Below are 15698 nucleotides of genomic sequence, written 5' to 3' on the forward strand. Positions count from 1 at the left end.
TTTCTCCTCGTCGCTCTCTGCGACTCCCCCCTCATTACTCTTTAAAGGGCCGACACCTTCAGATTTATACTTTTCAACATTTATATAATTGAAGAACATTTTAGGGTTAGTTTTACTCTCTTTGGCAATTAATCTCTCGGTCTCTAGTTTGGCCGCTTTTATTTGTTTTTTACATGTTCTATATTTTTCCTTATGGTTTTTCAGTGCTTCTGTGCTACCCTCCTGTTTTAGTGTTTTAAATGCTTTCTTTTTGTCATTTATTGCTTTCTTTACAGTTCTGTTTATCCACATTGGTTTTTTTGTTCCTTAACCTTTTATTCCCATACGGTATGTACCTCTCACAATGAGATTTTAGGATGTTTTTAAAGATATCCCATTTTGTGGCTGTATTTTTATTTTTGAGGACTTTGTCCCAGTTAGTTAGGCCTATGGCCTCTCTTAGTTGGCTAAATTTAGCTTTTTTGAAGTCTGCACGTCTGTTGTTCTGTCAGGCCAATTTGTCACTCTGTTTTGCTGCGCTAACGCAGCAAAACCGCAAACAAATGCTGCACTACCCAAATGTACTATATAGAAAGTATATTATTGGTATATAACACCAATGCTTCAATCAGTTTTTTGGAGGGAACTTTTATATCACACCAGTAGAAATTATTTGTTCCAATATCGTTTGTCACTCTGTGTAGCTGCCGTAACACAGCAAAACCGCAAACAACTGCTGCACTACCCAAATGCACTATATAGAAAGTATATTATTTGTATATAACACCCCTGCTTCAATCAGTGTTTTTGCGGGGCAACTGGTAAATCACACCAGTAAAAATTATTTGTTTGTCACTCTGTGTAGCTGAGGTAATGTAGCAAAACAGCAAACAAATGCTGCGCTACCTAAATGCACTATAAAGAAAGTATATTATTGATATATGACACCCCTTCTTCAATCAGTTTTTTGGGGGGGCAACTGGTATATCACACCAGTAGAATTTATTGGTTCCAATAGTGTTTGTCACTCTGTGTAGCTGTGGTAATGGAGAAAAACTGCAAACAAATGCTGCACTACCTAAATGCACAATATAGAAAGTATATTATTGGTATATCACACCCCTGTTTCAATTATTTTTTTGGGGGGTCAACTGGTATATCACACCAGTAGAAACTATTTGTTCCAATAGCATTTGTTACTCTGTGTAGCTGCGGTAACTCAGCAAAACCGCAAACAAATGCTGCACTACCCAAATGCACTATATAGAAAGTATACTATTGGTAAATCACACCCCTGCTTCAATAATCTTTTTTGGGTGTCAACTGGTATATCACACCAGTAGAAATTATTTGTTCCAATAGCATTTGGCACTCTGTGTGGCTGCAGTATCGCAGCAGAACCGCACACAACTGCTACAAAATACAAATGCGCTATAATATACTTTCTATGTTCGATAGCACACCTATACCAGTCCTTAAAATGACTTTTGTGGCCCTATTAGCTAGCTTTTGGTGTCCCTAACAGCCTGTCCCTGTTCCACACAACAACCTCTCTCTACACTGGCAAAAGACTAAATGTAAAATGGCGGCAAGATCAGGTTTATTTATAAGGTAGGGGTTATGTCCATGTGTTGAAATGTCTCAATTGGCTGTCCTGTACCACCTGATGGATGTGTCATGGGTCAAAGTTCTTCACAATGTAAAAGAGTATGGTGCTGGCGGACATCGCCATATGTTCGTCCGTTCGGCGAACCGTGAACTAGCAAAGTTCGCTGCGAAACGACTGCCGAGCGAACCGCAAGGCCATTTCTATAAGGGACAAACAGCACACTGCCGCAGAGCTGTGGCAGGGGATAAAAGACCAGACTGATCTGTGGCTCTCGCCACTCAACCTAGAACCAGGCATGGTTGTGTCTGATAATGGCCGTAACTTGGTGGCGGCTTTGGAGCTCGGCAAGCTCACACACAACCCATGCCTAGCCCATGTGTTCAACCTTGTGGTTCAGCGGTTTCTCAAAACAAACCCCAATTGGCCTGAGCTACTGGTGAAGGTGTACTGCGTGTGTGCACATTTCCTCAAGTCACCGACAGCTTCAGCCTGTCTGTCAATGCTGCAGCAGCACCACTTGAAATTGCCAGCTCACCGACTGGTGTGCGAAGTGAGCATTCACTCAAACTCAACATTTCACATGTCGGCCAGGCTTTGTGAGCAGCAGAGGGCAGTAGTGGAATACCAGCTGCAACATAGTTGTCGCCTTTCATGTCAGCTTCTGCTATTCACAAATGAGGAGTGGGCATGGATGTCTGACCCCTATGAGGTTTTAAGAAACTTTGAGGAATCAACACAGATGGGGAGCGGCGATAACGCAGCAAAACCACAAACAAATGCTGCACTAACCAAATGCACTATATAGAAAGTTTATTATTTGTATATAACACTCCTGCTTCAATAATTTTTTTTGGGGGGGGCAACTGGTATATGACACCAGTAGAAATTATTTGTTCAAATAGAGTTTGTCACTCTATGTAGCTTATACATCAACGTAACTATCCCACTTCTGTGTCTACTCAAACGCTCACTGCTCACAATTAACGACGAAGCTTTGCATGTGGAAGAGGTGGAAATGGGGGAAAACATTACACAGGGTGATAGCCAGACCACCCTCAGTTCGTCTTCTCAGCGTGAATTGGACGATGAAGAGGAGGAGCAGGAGACGGTTGCCTACGCTACAGAGGTAGTACCCATGGAAGTTTAATTCCATCTGTTCAGAAGAGTGGCAGAAGAGAAGGAAGAGGATGAGGAGATTGAGAGTGATCCTCCTGATGATGACAGCGAAGTCTTGCCGGTTGGTACTATGGCACATATGGCTGACTTCATGTTAGGCTGCCTTTCCTGCGACCCGCGCATTATACGCATTTTAGACAACACAGATTACTAGTTTTTCACCCTTCTCGACCGCCGCTACAAAGAGATTTTCTCATCTCTCATTCCTATGGTGGAGAGGACCAGCAAAACGGTGCAATATCAAAAGATCCTTGTTGAAAAATTGCTTAAAAAATTTCCATCTGACAACGCTGGCGGCAGAGTCCATATTTCCTTGGCCAACCGAGGAGGGGAGACAAGAGGAACATACAGCAGTTCCAACAGAGGAAGGGCAACACTTTCCAAAGCGTGGGACATTTTCATGACACCCCACCAGCACCCTCACCCTGATGCGTGGCCTAGTGTCACAAGGAGTGAAACATTTTGGAAGATGGTGAAGGAGTACGGTACATAGCAGACCGTGTCGGCGTCCTCAATAATCCCTCAGTGCCTTACAACTACTGGATGTCCAAGCTGGACATGTGGCACGAACTGGCGCTCTACGCCTTGGAGATGCTGGCCTGCCCTGCCGCCAGCATTTTGTCTGAGCGGGTATTTAGTGCTGCTGGTGGCATTATAACAGATAAGCGTATCCACCTGTCAACTAAAAATGCTGACAGGTTGACTCTTATAAAAATGAACAAGGCCTGGATTGACCATGACTTCTCGACTCCAACAGAGGAAAGTGGCTTAACATAAAGGCACTTTAAATGTGTTGTTTATAATGTACTGAAAACATTGTATTCCCATGCACCCCTTCCACCACAAACAAGGGTATATCGTTGAATCTTCCTTTTCTCATCCTACTCCTCCTCTTCCATCAAATCAACATGCTTATTTGTCACATATAATGCCCTTGCATATATGCCCTTCGCATATAATGTTTTACAGGGTCAGCTCATATACATTCCCTCGCATATAATTTTTTAGAGGGTCAGCTCAGCTGCAGGCCCTCGCATATAATTATTGAGAAGGTCAGCTCAGCTGCAGGCAACCGCATATAATTTTTTAGAGGGTCAGCTCACCAGCAGGCCCTCTCCTACAATCTATTACAAGGTCAGCTCACCTTCAGGCCCTCGCATATAATTTTTTAGAGGGTCAGCTCAACAGCAGGCCTTCACCTACAATCTTTTACTGGGTCAGCTCAAGAGCAGGCCCGCACAAAAAATATTTTACAGGGCCAGCTCACCAGCAGGCCCGCTCCTCAAATCTTTTACAGGGTCAGCTTACCAGCAGGCCTGCACCTCAAATCTTTCACAGGGTCAGCTTATCTGAAGGCCCTCCCATTTAATTTTTTAGAGGGTTAGCTTACCTGCAGGCCCGCACATAAAATCTTTTACAGGGTCAGCTCACCAGCAGACCCGCACCTCAAATCTTTTACAGGGTCAGCTCACCTGCAGCTCGCCCTTGCATAAAATTTTTTAGATGGTCAGCTCATCTGCATGCCCTCGCAAATAATGTTTTATAGGGTCAGCTCACCTGAAGGCCCTTGCATGTAATGTTTTAGAGGGTCAGCTCAACAGCAGGCCCGCACCTCAAATCATTTACAGGGTCAGCTCACCTGCAGCTCGCTCTTGCATTAAATTTTTTAGAGGGTCAGCTAGTCTGCATACCCTCGCATATAATGTTTTATAGGGTCAGCTCTCCTGACGGCCCTTGCATATAATGCTTTAGGGGGTCAGCTAACCAGCAGGCCCGCACCTAAAATCTTTTACAGGACCAGTTCACCAGCAGGCCTTCACCTACAATCTTTTACAGGGTAAGCTCACCTGCAGGCCTGCACCTAAAATATTTTACAGGGCCAGCTCACCTGCAGGCCTGCACATAAAATCTTTTACAGGGTCAGCTCACCTGCAGGCCCTCACCTAATTATACCTAATAGGTAATTTGTGCGCATGCTGCCTTGCTTGGATGTGGTAGCCATAGTTGTTTCTCAGGCTCCCTCTCCGGAATCAAACCATGATTGCCCCGTTACCCATGGTTTACATGGTTTGGGCTGAAAATAACTTCGAAAGTTGATAGGGCAGACATCCAAATGGATCGTCGCCATCACGGGACGTGCAATCGTCCCCAGGTTATCTAGAGTCACCAAAGCGGCAGCAAGCTCTCGCCCATAATGTTTTAGATGGTCAGATCAGCAGGCCCTTGCTCCTAATGTTTTTGAGGGTCACCAGCAGGCCATCAATCATAATTTTTCAAGGCTGTGTATGATGCCCTCCTTTATGTGTAATAAAGGGTGTATGATGCCCTTTTTTATGTGTAACAAAGGGTGTAATGGAATGCCAGTTCCTTGTAATTTTTGGCAGCCCTTTCACTTAGTGCATAGGCTTTATGAGTGTAGGAGTCCCACTACCTAAGCAATTGTACCACAATGTGAATGAGGTCTTCCTTTATTTGATATACAGGTTGTATCGGAGTGCCTCTTCCTTGTAATTTTTGGCAGCACTTGCACTTTATATACAAGTAAATATACAGGAAAGAATGTTTCCTATCACTTTTTCCTCTAAAATCATTTTTTTCTTCGGTTTTGTGCGTATTATTGTCAGTCTGAAAAAGTGGCGTACTATTCGGATAACATTGATTCCAGCAGCAACCTGTGAGTACAAGATGCATCCAGACATCTTTCCCATGCTGTTTCCAGAACCATTTTGGTGGTGTTTCCATCAATTTCTGACATTTTCCTATGAACCAGGCACCATCCCCTCTTCAGAGCAGGGGTGCCTGGTTTAATACGTGGGTTCTCCCATTGACTTCCATTATACTCGGGTGCTCGGTCGAGAACCCAAATATCCCGATGTGTTCGGCCAGAGCCCCTGAGCACCCGAGCACTACGGTGCTCGATCAACAGTTCTAACTAACTAACTAACTATCTAATTTAATGGCACAAGAAAACAGAGAGCACAGCAATAACACTGCTGTCTCTCTCAGATCTGCAAAATACTGCATACAAGGGCTGCTGGGGAGGTTCTTATATAGTAAGGGGTAGGCAACTTTCCTATTGGTTGCTAGGGATGTTGCTAAGCTCAGACAAACGAATTGCAGCCTTCTTATTTGCCCACAAGCAAGAAGGGAGGTTACTGATGAAAACTAATTCTAGAATATTCGAAATTACAAATATATATCACTATATTCTAAATATTTGCGAATTCTCGAAGTGGCGATATTCACGATTAATATTTGCTATTCGAATATTTGCACCCAGCACTAATGACCATTAGTGGTCAACATTATTATTCTATTAGAAGCATATGTCCCATGGTCAAGTCGGGCTTTGCAGGTGTTAAACAGGCACAAAAATCAGTATACACTTGAAGATGGGAATCATGCTCTTTCCTGGATTAGAAATGTCTCTCATGGAATCTAACATTAAGAATGCATGAAAACTTTTTTCAGTACATTATCTCTGCAATATTTCCGAAAGTAAATAAATTCTTCTTCTGGTAGACGAGATGTAGTATAAAAAAGATTGTTTTGGACTGTCTGGAACCGATTCACACAACGCATTTGCACTTTTGAATGCTAGATGCCATCCTCGCCAGATCTTCAGTGGTTATATCCCACATTGAAAGGACTAGCTTTCACCCTCAATGTCATGGGTTTCTGGACTCAATGTCACATACGTTTACAGATCACAAAATACATATGGTCGTGTGCGTGAGCCCTAACACAAAGAATCCACTATTCTGGTCATTCTTGCGTCACAATAGTCATACAAAGATCTGTTTAAAACATAGAAAGAAATGGAAAAAATATTACAAATGTGTAGTAAAAATTTTATGGTACAAACAAGAATTGAAAAGGAAAACAAGAACTCAAGATTAAAAAGTTTTAATATTAACTGCAAAATTCACTCCATGAAACTGTTTATCACTCTAAAATGCTGGTCGAGTTTTAGCTAAAAGAGACTTGGTGATAAATATGTCTGTTCAATGACCTGTCATAATAGCTGTGAGACATTTTGATCTTGGTTAACACAATCAAAGCCTCAAGGGGTGCCTTTATTTTTATCTTTAGCATTAAAGCAGTCATATTCTGAAATAACTTGTAGAGTTGAGATATCGAGGAAATTTTATTGAGCATATTACTGTATGTATCATTTTAAATTTTATACTGAGGAGTATATCATTTAATTATTTTTTATTCTGTATTAGAATAACTAGAAAATATATAAAAATATGAAATATGTAGAAATACTAATAACTAGAGTTGAGCGAACACCTGGATGTTCGGGTTCGAGAAGTTCGGCCGAACTTCCCGAAAATGTTGGGGTTCGGGATCCGAACTCGACCCGAACTTCGCCCCGAACCCCATTGAAGTCAATGGGGACCCAAACATTTCGGCACTAAAAAGGCTGTAAAATAGCCCAGGAAAGGGCTAGCGGGCTGCAAAAGGCAGAAAAATGTAGGTAAATCCCCTGCAAACAAATGTGGACAGGGAAATGAATAAAAATAAAAATAAAATAAATAAAAAAATTAACCAATATCAATTGCGAGAGGTCCCATAGCAGAGAATCAGGCTTCATGTCACCCACCACTGAAACAGGCCACTGTCAGATATTTAGGTCCCGGCACCCAGACAGAGGAGAGAGGTCTTATAGCAGAGAATCAGGCTTCATGTCATAGCAGAGAATCAGGCTTCATGTCACCCACCACTGGAACAGGCCACTGTGAGATATTTAGGCCCCGGCACCCAGACAGAGGAGAGAGGTCCTATAGCAGAGAATCAGGCTTCATGTCACCCACCACTGAAACAGGCCACTGTGAGATATTTAGGCCCCGGCACCCAGACAGAGGAGAGAGGTCCCATAGCAGAGAATCAGGCTTTATGTCATAGCAGAGAATCAGGCTTCATGTCACCCACCACTGGAACAGGCCACCGTGAGATATTTAGGCCCCTGCACCCAGACAGAAGAGAGAGGTCCCATAGCAGAGAATCAGACTTCATGTCACACACCATTGGAACAGGCCAGTTTACGATATTTAGGCCTCTGGTACCCAGACGGAGGAGAGGTTCATTCAACTTTGGGTTGCCCCGCAATATAATATTAAAATTAAAAAAAGAGGATTGAATGAAGAAGTGCCCTGGAGTACAAGAATATATGGTTAAGGGGAGGTAGTTATAAATGTCTAATCTGCACAAGGGATGGACAGGTCCTGTGGGATCCATGCCTGGTTCATTTTTATGAACGTCAGCTTGTCCACATTGGCTGTAGACAGGCGGCTGCGTTTGTCTGTAATGACGCCCCTGCCATGCTGAATACACGTTCAGACAAAACGCTGGCCGCCGGGCAGGCCAGCACCTCCAAGGCATAAAAGGCTAGCTCTGGCCATGTGGACAATTTGGAGACCCAGAAGTTGAATGGGGCCGAACCATCAGTCAGTACGTGGAGGGGTGTGCACACGTACTGTTCCACCATGTTAGTGAAATGTTGCCTCCTGCTAACACGTTCCGTATCAGGTGGTGGTGCAGTTAGCTGTGGCGTGGTGAAAAAACATTTCCACATCTTTGCCATGCTAACCCTGCCCTCAGAGGAGCTGGCCGTTACACAGCTGCGTTGGCGACCTCTTGCTCCTCCTCTGCCTTCGCCTTGGGCTACCACTTGTTCCCATGTGACATTTGGGAATGCTCTCAGTAGCGCGTCTACCAATGTGCGCTTGTACTCGCACATCTTACTATCACGCTCAAGTGCAGGAAGTAAGGTGGGCACATTGTCTTTGTACCGTGGATCCAGCAGGGTGGCAACCCAGTAGTCTGCACACGTTAAAATGTGGGCAACTCTGCTGTCGTTGCGCAGGCACTGCAGCATGTAGTCGCTCATGTGTGCAAGGCTGCCCAGAGGTAAGGACAAGCTGTCCTCTGTGGGAGGCGTATCGTCATCGTCCTGCGTTTCCCCCCAGCCACGCACCAGTGATGGGCCTGAGCTGCGTTGGGTGCCACCCCGCTGTGAAAATGCTTCATCCTCATCCTCCTCCACCTCCTCCTAATCCTCGTCCTCCTCGTCCTCCAGTTGTGGGCCCTGGCTTGCCAAATTTGTAGCTGGCCTCCGCTGTTGCAAAAATCCTCTTTCTGAGCCACTTCTAAAAGACTGGCCTGAAAGTGTTAGAGATGACCCCTCTTCTTCCTCCTCGTCCTGGGCCACATCCTCTTCCATCATCGCCATAAGTGTTTGGTGGAGTACTAGAAACAGCACAACAGGGCACACAGGTCTCGCATGGAGGCCCTGTCATTGGAGGTAAAGTGGTGCTGTTCCGCAGTGCGACTGACCCGTGCGTGCTGCAGCTGAAACTCCACTATGGCCTGCTGCTGCTCGCACAGTCTGTCCAGCATGTGCAAGGTGGAGTTCCACCTGGTGGGCACGTCGCATATGAGGCGGTGAGCGGGAAGGCCAAAGTTACGCTGTAGCGCAGACCGGCGAGCAGCGACAGGATGTGAACGCTGAAAGCGCACACAGACGGCCTGCACTTTATGCAGCAGCTCTGACATGTCGGGGTAGTTGTGAATCAACTTCTGCACCACCAAATTCAGCACATGCGCCAGGCAAGGGATGTGTCTCAAACCGGCTAGTCCCAGAGCTGCGACGAGATTTCGCCCATTATCGCACACCACCAGGCCGGGCTTAAAGCTCACCGGCAGCAACCACTCGTCGGTCTGTTGTTAAATACCCCGCCACAACTCCTGTGCGGTGTGGGGCCTGTCCCCCAAACATATGAGTTTCAGAATGGCCTGCTGATGTTTACCCCGGACTGCTCTGAAGTTGGTGGTGAAGGTGTGTGGCTGACTGGATGAGTAGGTGGAAGAAGAGGAGGAGGAAGCCGAGTAGGAGGAGGAGGCTACAGGAGGCAAAGAATGTTGCCCTGCGATCCTTGGCGGTGGAAGGACGTGCACCAAAGAACTCTCCGCCTGGGGCCCAGCCGCCACTACATTTACCCAGTGTGCAGTTAAGGAGATATAGCGTCCCTGGCCGTGCTTACTGGTCCACGTATCTGTGGTTAGGTGGACCTTGCCACAGATGGCGTTGCACAGTGCACATTTGATTTTATCGGATCAACATACTGTGGGACAGCAAGCGACATGAGCTGTTTGAAGCTGTCTGTGTCCACCAGCCTGAATGACAGCATTTCATAGGCCAGTAGTTTAGAAATGCTGGCATTCAGGGCCAGGGATCGAGGGTGGCTAGGTGGGAATTTACGCTTTCTCTCAAATGTTTGTGAGATGGAGAGCTGAACGCTGCCGTGTGACATGGTGGAGATGCTTGGTGACGGAGGTGGTGGTGTTGGTGGTACATCCTCTGTTTGCTGTGCGGCAGGTGTCAACGTTCCTCCCGAGGCAAAGGAAGAGGCCAGGGCAGCAGCAGAAGAGCTAGCAAGGGGAGCCTGAGTGAGTTCCTTGTTTTTAAGGTGTTTACTCCACTGCAGTTCATGCTTTGCAGGCAGATGCCTGGTCATGCAGGTTGTGCTAAAGTTCAGAACGTTAATGCCTCACTTTAGGCTCTGATGGCACAGCGTGCAAACCACTCGGGTCTTGTCGTCAGCACATTGTTTGAAGAACTGCCAAGCCAGGGAACTCCTTGAAGCTGCCTTTGGGGTGCTCGGTCCCAGGTGGCAGCGGCCAGTAGCAGGCAAACTCTCTTGGCGGCGGGTGTTCTGCTTTTGCCCCCTGCTCCCTCTTTTGCTACGCTGTTGGCTCGGTCTCACCACTGCCTCTTCCTTTGAACTCTGAAAGTCAGTGGCACGACCTTCATTCCATGTGGGGTCTATGACCTCATCGTCCCCTGCATCGTCTTCCACCCAGTCCTCCTCCCTGGCCTCCTGTTCAGTCTGCACACTGCAGAAAGACGCAGCAGTTGGCACCTGTGTTTCATCATCATCATAGACGTGCTGAGGTGGTATTCCCATGTCCTCATCATCAGGAAACATAAGTGGTTGTGCGTCAGTGCATTCTACGTCTTCCACCGCTGGGGAAGGGCTAGGTGGATGCCCTTGGGAAACCCTGCCAGCAGAGTCTTCAAACAGCATAAGAGACTGCTGCATAACTTGAGGCTCAGACAGTTTCCCTGATATGCATGGGGGTGATATGACAGACTGATGGGCTTGGTTTTCAGGCGCCATCTGTGCGCTTTCTGCAGAAGACTGGGTGGGAGATAATGTGAACGTGCTGGATCCACTGTCGGCCACCCAATTGACTAATGCCTGTACGTGCTCAGGCCTTACCATCCTTAGAACGGCATTGGGCCCCACCAAATATCACTGTAAATTCTGGCGGCTACTGGGACCTGAGGTAGTTGGTTCACTAGGACGTGTGGCTGTGGCAGAAAGGCTATGTCCTCTCCCAGCACCAGAGGGTTCACTAACACCACCACGACCATGTCCGCGTCCGCGTCTCTTACTAGATGTTTTCCTCATTGTTACCGTTCACCATAATAAGAAAAAAATTATTTGGCCCAATGTATTGAATTCAAATTCAAGCCTTTTTTTACAGGCACCTAACACTATCTATTTATGTACTGTATTACACTAATACAGGCACAGCAGTAACCACAGATTTAGGGGAATATAAATTGTAGGCCTATTATTTAGACCCTGGATGAAAGGTATCCTTTTACGGACAGAATTACACTTGGAGATGCACGGTAGTGTGTGAAGTTATTGAGGATGACCCTATCAGCACTTGAATTTGCACCTTGAATGTAATATACCCTTTTACGGACAGAAATACACTATGAGATGCACAATAGTGCGTGCAAATTTAAAGGCTTATGCTTTCAGCAATTGTAATTTAACATTTTGTGTAATATACCCTTTTACGGAAAAAATACACTTGGAGATGCACGCTGAGTGTAATATACCCTTTTACGGACAGATTTACCCTTGGCCTGCAACAGCAGAAACCACTGATTTAGGGTATTGCTATTTTGGCAATTGATTTTCAACCCAGAACAAAAACTATGCTTTGACGGACATTATAAAACTTGTCCTGCCACAGCTGGAACACCAGATTTAGGGTATTGCTATTTTGGCAATTGAATTTCACCCCAGAAAAAAATATATCCTTTGCCAGACAGCAGACAGTATTACACTTGGCTAGCCAGAGCTGGAACACCAGATTTAGGGGATTGCTATTTTTGCAAGTGAATTTCACCCCTCAATAAAATATAGAAAATTCTATCCTGAGTTTCTAGGGTTGACAATAAGCACAGCCAAGACCCTGATGTAGGATATAGCAAAAAAAAAAAAAACACACTATTGATGGTTAAATGGACTTGGTGGCAGCTTGTGCTGGCGCACCACAAGACACAAAATGGCCACCGATCACCCCAGAAAAAAGTGACAGAAAAACGCTCTGGGCAGCCTAAAAACAGTGAGCAATTAACTAGCAGAAGTTGAATGATTCACAGCTGTAGATCAATCACTTCATTAAGTGTTTTTGCTGAGTTAATCTCTGCCTAATCTCGCCCTAACAGCAGCTGCATCCTCTCCCTACACTAATCAGAGCAGAGTGATGTGCGGCGCTACGTGACTCCAGCTTAAATAGAGGCTGGGTCACATGCTGCACTGGCCAATCACAGCCATGCCAATAGTAGGCATGGCTGTGATGGCCTCTTGGGGCAAGTAGTATGACGCTTGTTGATTGGCTGCTTTGCAGGCTTTCAAAATGAGCCATAGAAATCTCCGAACAATGAACCCAAACCCGAATTTTTACGTAAATGTTCGGGTTCGGGTCCGTGTCACGAACACCCCAAAATTCGGTACGAACCCGAACTATACAGTTCGGGTTCGCTCAACCCTACTAATAACTGAACATTTGAACATCCCCCAAATAAATAATTAATTAAATAAATAAATAATACTACAACCCTACCCAGACACCATCCCTATAATCCAGAGGAATGGGGAAAAACAATATCTAGGCTACTTTCACATTAGCGTTTTTCTTTTCCGGCATAGAGTTCCGTCACAGGGGCTCTATACCGGAAAAGAACTGATCAGGCATATCCCCATGCATTCTGAATGGAGAGTAATCCGTTCAGGATGCATTAGGATGTCTTCAGTTAAGTAATTTTGACTGATCAGGTAAAAGAGAAAATCGTAGCATGCTACGGTTTTATCTCCAGCGAAAAAAACTGAAGACTTGCCTGAATGCCGGATCCGGATTTTTTTTTCATAGGAATGTATTAGTGTATTAGTGCATTCAAAATACCGGAATGCCAGATCCGTCCTTCTGGTGTGCGCATGCGCAGACCTTTAAAAATGAGAAAAAATAAATACTGGATCCATTTTGCCTGTTGACACCGGAAAAACGGATCCGGTATTGCAATGCATTTTTCTGACTGATCAGGCATTTTTCATTGCATACAGTTTGCCTGATCAGGCAGGCAGTTCAGGCAACGGAACTGCCTGCCGGAATGAAACAAAGCAAGTGTGAAAGTACCCTAATACATTCATATTCTCCTGTATTTATCACTGGAGAGACATGAGCCAAGGATCCCAGTTCTCACAGATACATTGTAGACTCCTATCCTGTTGATAAATAGTTCTTGAACATTTTTTTCATTCATGCTGCAAAAGTAGAAAATTTATTTCACTTCCATTATCACAATATTAGAATCCTGGCAAAAACAGTGTTTTTATTATAGCCTGACAGATATGGTAGAGTTTAGTTTATTCAAACAAGTTGCATCTCCTTATAAAGAAAGCACTGGAGATATGGACATTTCTATGCAATATATGGTACTCTATGAAAGTGTCATCTGTCACATCTGGCAACTGCTTTCCAGTACAGTACTATATGCATATTACTGCTACTGCTGTCTCTAGATCACTAGAGATCAGCCCACCCTACTCCTCGTTCCCTCACTATGAACCCACAAAATGGTCATGGAATACATTGAGAGGACTCAGAAGCCCATGCACATAATTCAGAGGACACTAATAGGAATCATCACAATAGTTTCGTGGTTTATCGGTGCACAATGAAAGAATAGGGGTGATTGTCCATAAAAAAAAAAAAAAAAAGTGCTTATAGTACTGTAGGAGACATTCACTTTAAGTTTATCAGTCATATTTCTCCAGTATAGATGAATCTTTAGTTATCTTCATAGTGAAATATGTTTATCAAAGCACTTGAGACAACCATTGGCATTCCCTTCCTGAATCTTAAATAAAAAGTGCAAGTCTAGTACAGTAGTAGTAGTGTAGATATTTTTTCCCAAGTCCTTGTGGAATTCGGCCTACAGTATCTCTGATAATTGAAACTAACATGTGAAAACGAGCAAATCTGTTTAATTTAAATAACATAAAAGCTTGCCATAATCCTTTTTTTTGCTAAAATTCTCTAAAGTGAACATAGAAATGTTTCCCTTTGCCACTATGTCTCATTTAAAAATTGTATCATTATATACAGTCCTGATCAAAAGTTTAAGACTACTTGAAAAATGGCAAAAAATCATATTTAGCATGGCTGGATCTTAACAAGGTTCCAAGTAGAGCTTCAACATGCAACAAGAAGAAATGGGAGTGAGACAAAACATTTTTTGAGCATTCAATTTAATGAAAACAATGAACAAACTGAAACAGGCTGTTTTTCAGCTGATCAAAAGTTTAGGACCACACCTCCAAAAAAAAACTAAACCCCCCCAAAACAGAAATCCAACTTCCAAACATGAACTCAGTAATGAGTAGCTCCGCCGTTATTGTTTATCACTTCCAAAATTCGTTTTGGCATGCTTGATGCAAGCGTTTCCATGAGGTGAGTGGGAACATTTCTCCAAGTGGTGAAGACGGCCGCACGAAGGCCATCTACTGTCTGGAACTGTTGTCCATTTTTGTAAACTTCCCTTGTCATCCATCCCCAAAGGTTCTCAATTGGATTTAGATCAGGGGAACACGCAGGATGGGCCAAAATAGTGATGTTATTCTCCTGGAAGAAGTCCCTTGTCCTGCAGGCATTGTGTACTGTAGCGTTGTCCTGTTAAAAAACCCAGTCGTTATCACACAGACGAGGGCCCTCAGTCATGAGGAATGCTCTCTGCAACATCTGGAAAAAGCCAGCGGCTGTTTGACGCCCCTGCACTTCCTGAAGCTCCATTGTTCCACTGAAGGAAAAAGCACCCCAGACCATTATGGCGCCCGCTCCACTATGGCGTGTAGAAAACATCTTAGGTGGGATCTGCTTGTCATGCCAGTAACATTGGAAACCACCAGGACCATCAAGGTTAAATTTTTTCTCATCAGAGAATAAAACTTTCTTCCACCTTTGAATGTCCCATGTTTGGTGCTCTCTTGCAAATTCCAAATGAGCAGTTCTGTGGCGTTCAAGGAGACGAGGTCTTTGAAGATGCTTTTTGTTTTTGAAGCCCTTCAGTCTCAGATGCCGTCTGATGATTATGGGGCTGCAGTCAGCACCAGCAAGAGCCTTAATTTGGGTCGAGGATCGTCCAGTGTCTTGACGAACAGCCAATTGGATCCTCCGGCTCAGTGCTGATGAAATGTTTTTGGGTCTTCCACTTGACTTTTTTGTTCCATAACCCTCAGGATTATTTAAGAAATTCCAAATGGCTGTCTTACTGGGTCCCACTTCAGCAGCGATGGTGTGCTGTGAGAGACCCTGCTTATGCAGTTCAACAACCCGACCACGTTCAAAAAGGGAGAGTTTTTTTTGCCTTTGCCATCACAACGTGTGACTACCTGACAGAAAATGACAATGAATCCACATCTTTGCACAGATTGGCCTTATAAAGGCATGTGGTCCTAAAATTTGGATCAGCTGAAAAACAGCCAGTTTCAGTTTAATCGTTATTTTCAATTAATTGAATGCTCAAAAAATGTTTTGTCTCACTCTCATTTCTTCTTGTTGCATG

This window comes from Bufo bufo, chromosome 3 (genome assembly GCF_905171765.1).
Source record: "Bufo bufo chromosome 3, aBufBuf1.1, whole genome shotgun sequence".
In the NCBI taxonomy this organism is placed as follows: Eukaryota; Metazoa; Chordata; class Amphibia; order Anura; family Bufonidae; genus Bufo; species Bufo bufo.